Below are 6,200 nucleotides of genomic sequence, written 5' to 3' on the forward strand. Positions count from 1 at the left end.
GCATAGCGCGGGCTTTTCAGGAAAGTCAAATCATTTAACATACGATGATGCATCTGCATCATCTTCATCAGCATCCAATCTCTTCCCTTTTCAAAAGCATCAGCAAACTTTCAGTAAACTTTTAACAGAAACAAGATAGTTACATGACGTTTCTGCTGCTCTGGTCTGCCCTAAAGCTCCTTAAAATAAGCCAAGTTGACCACAAGCATGTTTTGGTTTCTTTCGTGAACTTTAAATACAATGGATACAAGGCAGGTCCTTCTGTTCATCAAACATACACAGTGACAGTATACACAAGGCTATGTACTCTGTTTCATCAAAGGGCCCTTCATGATGGATGAACCTGCCTGCGACACTCTGGGAAGCCCACAAGTATCCACTCCCCGGCAAACAGTACAATGCGACATAGGCTGAATGAAAAATCATCGATATCCTGCAAGCAGAGCGTAATTAAGTAAATTGGAGAGCAAAGTTCAAGTTTAGAAGATAGGATATGTTTCGTTGTAACGTAACGCTTCTGGGTGCTTGATTAGGCATCAAGTGATCAATTTCGTCCTATGTTCTCCAGTACAGGAAATTGCATTCATATAAAATGTAGGGGAAAATGTTATAAGAAAGTTCCAAACCTGCTGGGAATAATCACCGTCTTCCATTTATCAATTGATTAGCATCTTCCTGACATGGGGCAATGCAGAATTGAGAAAAGTTAAAACGGTGTATATGATGAAGATGCTAATCGCAAAGTTGTACTCTGACTGAACTAGCTGTTTATGCAGAGAGTGTTGGAGTGGCTCCTTGAGCTTCCTGAATGCACGAGCAAAGGATCCTTTGTCACCTCCTGCCACGACATTTTGGAAACAAGTCAAGCCTTCTTATTATGTTAGAAGTGTGCTTTAAGCAAAGATCTTAGTGGGAGGCGGATGTTTTGAGCCAGTTTCCAGATTTTAGTAAAGAGAATTTGTTTTTACCTGGGCATTGGAAATGTAAGAGTGATGAGGAGACGGGGTTCTGGCGCCAACTGATAATGAGCCATTTTCTATGTTCTCCTCAGCAAAATCTCTCAATCTGTTAAGCTCTGGCAAAACCACCTTGCCAAGATCAGGCCGATCCTTTCGTCTTAACTCTGCACACTGCAGAGCTAGCTGTGCGAGGCAGAAGGCCTCCTCAACAGGCCAATTAGGCACATCAGGGTCTAACATATCCAAAAAGTTCCCGTTCTCTATAGATGTGCTGACGTTATGAGTGACACCCATTGGTGGTTTCCCCGTGATTAATTGTAGAAGGACGATTCCGAGAGAATATACATCAGATTTTACGGCAAGCATTCCAGTTTGTTGATATTCGGGATCAATATAGCAGAAGGTTCCTGCAGTCGATGTCATTCGGTACTGAGTCACGTTTTCAGCAACGGAAGGAGGAACAAGCCTTGCCAATCCAACATCACTGATCTTGCTGACGTAGTTGTCACCGAGCAAGATGTTGCCTGGTTTAAGGTCTCGATGGACTAGAGGCTCAGGTTTTGTCTGATGGAGAAACATAAAGCCTGTGGCTACCTCTGCAGCAATTCGGAATCAAAGTTGCCAAGAAAGAATGGGGGATTTGCCTCACCTGAAAAGACGGTCATCTAAGCTTCCATTGGCCATAAACTCGTACACTAGACACCCGTGCTCAGGGCAGGCTCCTAAGAGGAGAACCATGTTGGGATGCCTTATGCGGCTAAGTACTTCCACCTGCATCATCATGGTCAATGGACAGATTAAATATGATAATGTGATTAAATTCACTGCAATTCTGCTTCCTCTTTTTGAAAATTATTGTGAAAAAAGAAAAAAAAAATCTCTTGTGCCTCACTAGTGAAAGAATGGGAAGAATCCTGAATTGCATAACCTTTTCTTTATCACCAGGGACTATAATAGCCTCATTGGCGGTATTCATTTCCTAGAAGATATGCATTTAATGAATTTTTGAAGTATCTCGATCATGTTTTAGCTGTAATTAGACAGAAGGTAGATGTCCAACATTTGCTTCGACCGTCAGCTGCTGACTTTCCCCATCTCTCCTAAACTTCCCCCACTCTTTGGAGCGAGCTGTATACTGCCATTTACTTGGTGGCATTTCCATGACGTTCTCAGTTCCTCAATTGACGACAAACAGTGACATTTGTGAGTTACAAAGCAAGAAATGTGCAAGGCTTCAAAAAAGGTTTCAATTCTTCTCTCTCACCTCTTGCTGAAACTGTGATTTTCCATGAGCTGCATCTGGACGTAAGACTTTGACTGCGACTGGCGTATGATCAAGGTAACACTTGAAGACTGGCCCATAACCTCCCTCCCCAATCTTGTAGGACTCATCAAATGAATTTGTTGCAGCTTCAATCTCTTTGATAGTGTACATCCTGCATCTTGCATCACTGTGATTTAATGAATCCAAGACCTTCTTCATCTCCTCTGCACTTTTGAGGACTTTCATTTCCACATTGGCCCTCCTCAGTGCTTCTAATTCTGCTAGCTTCTGTGCTGCGTCGGTTGCATCAATGGCTGCTTTGCACTTAGCCCTCTCCTTTTCTACAATTGATAATGCAGCTTCCTGAGCAAATCGTGCCTCTTCAAGACGTTGCTCTTCTTCTAGTCTCCAGCAATGCATCTCCATTTCCTGAAGTCAGTTTGGTTTAAGCAAGTACCCTATTTTCACATGAAATAAGTACTTCTCTTCTCAGTACCTTCTGTTTTGCTGCGAGTGCTTCTTTGCATGCTGTACTATACAGTTCCATTGTTTGCTTCAGTTCTAACTTCAGCCTCCTCATTTCAGCTTCGACTTCATCCTGCATTATTTTAATATGGAAAGAAAGGTCAGAAGTCATCACATAAGAATTTCACTTGTACTACAATGATTATCTTTCTTGGAAACATGACTATTACTTTGATGGATCTAGGTTTTTTAAGAGACTATTAAACCGTGACAGAATATATATACCTGTGGAGTACAGACATCTTTGTAATCATCTTTTACTCGGCTATGTGCAATTAACACTCGCCTTTTGTTTACCTTGTATGAATGCAATTTGAGATTTGGTCATCCAGTTCTCTTGCCTTGTTTTATACTATTAACAATTGCATGCTGAACACCTACACTACATTGTGAATGGCACTATAATATAAGGCACTTCCTCATTTGCAATAGAAGATGATTCTTGTTCGGCCTAATTAACAGTTATGACTGTTTTTGCAACTGAAGAGTGCAAAAAGAATCACCTATTACATCAGAAACTTGTTTGAGATATGCAGGAACCAATATATGACACCTCAATTTCCTACGGTTTAAACTTCTTGGAATAATATATGCGAAAGAAGAATATGAACTCATCATGCTGATAGCTCTTAAAACCATCTCAGGGTAGGTGGGCATTTCTTTACTTAGTCGTATTAGATAAATTTTCTTGCAACTTGTCATGGAAAAGTAATTAATTACCATGTATTGTGGCAGATACTTGTAAGTCTGAGATTGAGAAAAGATCACCTTGTGATGTGATGAATTTGATGTGTGTCCACTGTCATATGAGGCTGATGAAAATCCATGCAGAGAATTGGGGTTGGCGAACTTGTGCTTTGAATGAATGGATGAACTATCAGGACTGGTGGAAAGCCTTGGAGGGTGGAAGGAGTCACTATGGTCATAGAACACAGAGGATGTGTGTTCTGTGCTTGGCCTTCCCTAGCTGACAAATGATATGTCAGAATCCGGGTCTGACATTATCCCCGCTACATATCCAGGTGACCTTCCTCTATCCCATATTGACCTGTTTTATTATCACAGGCCCAGTGAGTGCACATTTGAAGAAACTGAAGCTGTAAACTGTAGTGACAATGTTCAACCACTTCTCTGCCTCTCCCCTCTCATCATTACTACCTCTAATTAAATTGATGCGCATCCAAAATAGTCAAGAATATATATCACGCTTCTATATGATCATTCTTTTTTCCTTTTGAACTGCACTTGCTTAGGATATATTGTTTGCAACCCCATATTCCTTGGAGGGTTTCCACCTTTTTCGCTGGCGGTGAATAAAGATTTAATATTTTTGAAACTTACTTGATAGACTCATATTTCCTGCTGAGAGGTCTAGGCAAGGATCTTTCTGCAGCCATTGGAACACTCCAACAATTTAATATTCTTGTAATGCTGAAGCATATCTGAAGTGATCGGGGAGAGAAATGAACCTCTTAAACTGTTCTGCAAGTATCTTTCAGAACCGGCTGTTTTCTCTGAGGTTCTGTATTTGGTCAAGAAGAGGGGAGGCATGAGGGACTGGACGAGAAGCTTTCCGCACAGAAGAGACCTTTCCCTTGGAGATGACATAAACGGTGCAGAAATCCGGTACCCCATTTGAGACATTGCTTGGGATATGCGAAGACTTTAATCTGTTGAAGAAAAACCACCAACTTAAGTAGATCTACGCAAACTCTAGTGTTTGTAGCATTTATATTAAGGATGATATGCACCGAATTCTAGATATACATTGAAGGAGCGAAACAACACTATAAGAAAGATGAAGTACAAACATAAGGATTCTGTTAGAGATTGTCCACAAACAAAGTACTTGTTGAACATCTAATTAAGGAAAATTTCAATTTCCAAATAACTAACTTTTTCAGGTAATGTGCGTAACTGGTGCCTTCAAATTTGAAACTTTCCTTGTCAGGCAAGCATAGGAAGTGCTTCGGGGGCACTTGTTAACACGATCTGAAATATTGATACTGAAAGGATTTTCAGCTTTTTGACTTACATCTTTTTGAGTGCAATAACAATGGAAGGTGAGAAACAGGTCCATGGTTGGCTTGTCGAGGTCCTGCTTCTGTCGGGGGGATGAAATTCCATGAGCAATGTCAGAAGTGGAATGGTGATGGTGATGATGATGTTGCTGGCGGCGGCGGCGGCGGCGATGTTTGTGTGCAACTGCAACCAATCAAAAAGAGAAATAGTCAGTCACATGCTTTTTGGAATCTGCAGGAGCTCCCGATGTCTGGTAATGGATTATGCTGTGCAGGGTGATACATAACATCACATTGCTAGCATTTCCTGTAATAGTTTGCTTTGCTCGGTCAATTTCCTCTAGTTTTTCTTTCTGGATATGATGAAACGTGATGACAAGTTTACGATGTATCTGCGATGGGCTGGAAACTGAGGATGCAAAGCGTGTTTGAGACTGAAATGCAATCTCGATTTCTATGTATGAGAAGAGATAGATGCGAATGAAAATGGTATACATACGTGAAGAGTCGTTGTGAACATGAATGAGGATGACAGTTTGGCCCCTGGAGAGGAGATTATCACCGGCCCACCGGATGGCACATTGGCTGCCTTTGTCCTTGTCGACAGCAATTGCGACTAATCCGTTCCTGGTGCTGGTTTTGTTCTCCCCATGACTCTTTCCAACCCACATTCTTTCTTCTCTGTGACGAGCTCAATGCTTCTTTCCTTTTGCCTTTTGGTTATGGATAACGATAACTGTGGAAATGTGCTTGATCAAAGCTTCTGAACAATAATCTGGTGGTTCTCTCTTGTGCAAGTGAAAAAAATCCAGTAGTTCTTTTGTTCCTTCCATATCAGTGAAGAATTGGTACCAGACGTTAATGTGGCTAATAATAGGGGAGAAAACAAAGATGAGACTCCCATCTAATCTCTCTCTCTCTCTCTCTCTCTCTCACACACACACACACACACACAGATATCTTAAATTAAGGAGGACCTTTCTTGTTTCGAATCTGGTCAGACAAAATGCCAATAAGAGAAAACTCAAATCACTAGCTTGGTTCATTAGGATAAACAGAGTACAATATTCTGGATATGTGCACGTGTTAATGGATCTAAGAACAGTCATTATACCCGTCCTGCTATCTTAATCGACAACACCATTTGTAGTTCTAGGTTAGCACATAATGTGGCACCGTAACTCGATTTCTGCTTACAGAAAATCGCCCAGCCAGAGCCCACAATTCCATGACGTGGCTCAACAAATCAGCCTTACCATCATACAGATCAAATGGGTTATATTTGCATGGATTGAAGAATTTTCTTTCCTTGTGTATCATCAAGAGGACAGCGACATTAAAATGAATAAATTTCCGTGAAATATCGCATCAGTTCCTGTTCTTACAGAAGTAGAAAACGATGCAATTTTTACTCAACGCCAGAAGAAAAGG

At 41.1% G+C, this 6,200-nt stretch overlaps 1 pseudogene; it reads right to left on the reverse strand.

Annotated features, from left to right (window-relative positions):
* Positions 1–944: 944 nt before the first annotated feature.
* On the reverse strand, positions 945–5,440 carry LOC104452266 (annotated as a pseudogene).
* Between the last annotated feature and the right edge of the window lie 760 nt (positions 5,441–6,200).

Source organism: Eucalyptus grandis, chromosome 6 (assembly GCF_016545825.1).
Source record: "Eucalyptus grandis isolate ANBG69807.140 chromosome 6, ASM1654582v1, whole genome shotgun sequence".
In the NCBI taxonomy this organism is placed as follows: domain Eukaryota; kingdom Viridiplantae; phylum Streptophyta; class Magnoliopsida; order Myrtales; family Myrtaceae; genus Eucalyptus; species Eucalyptus grandis.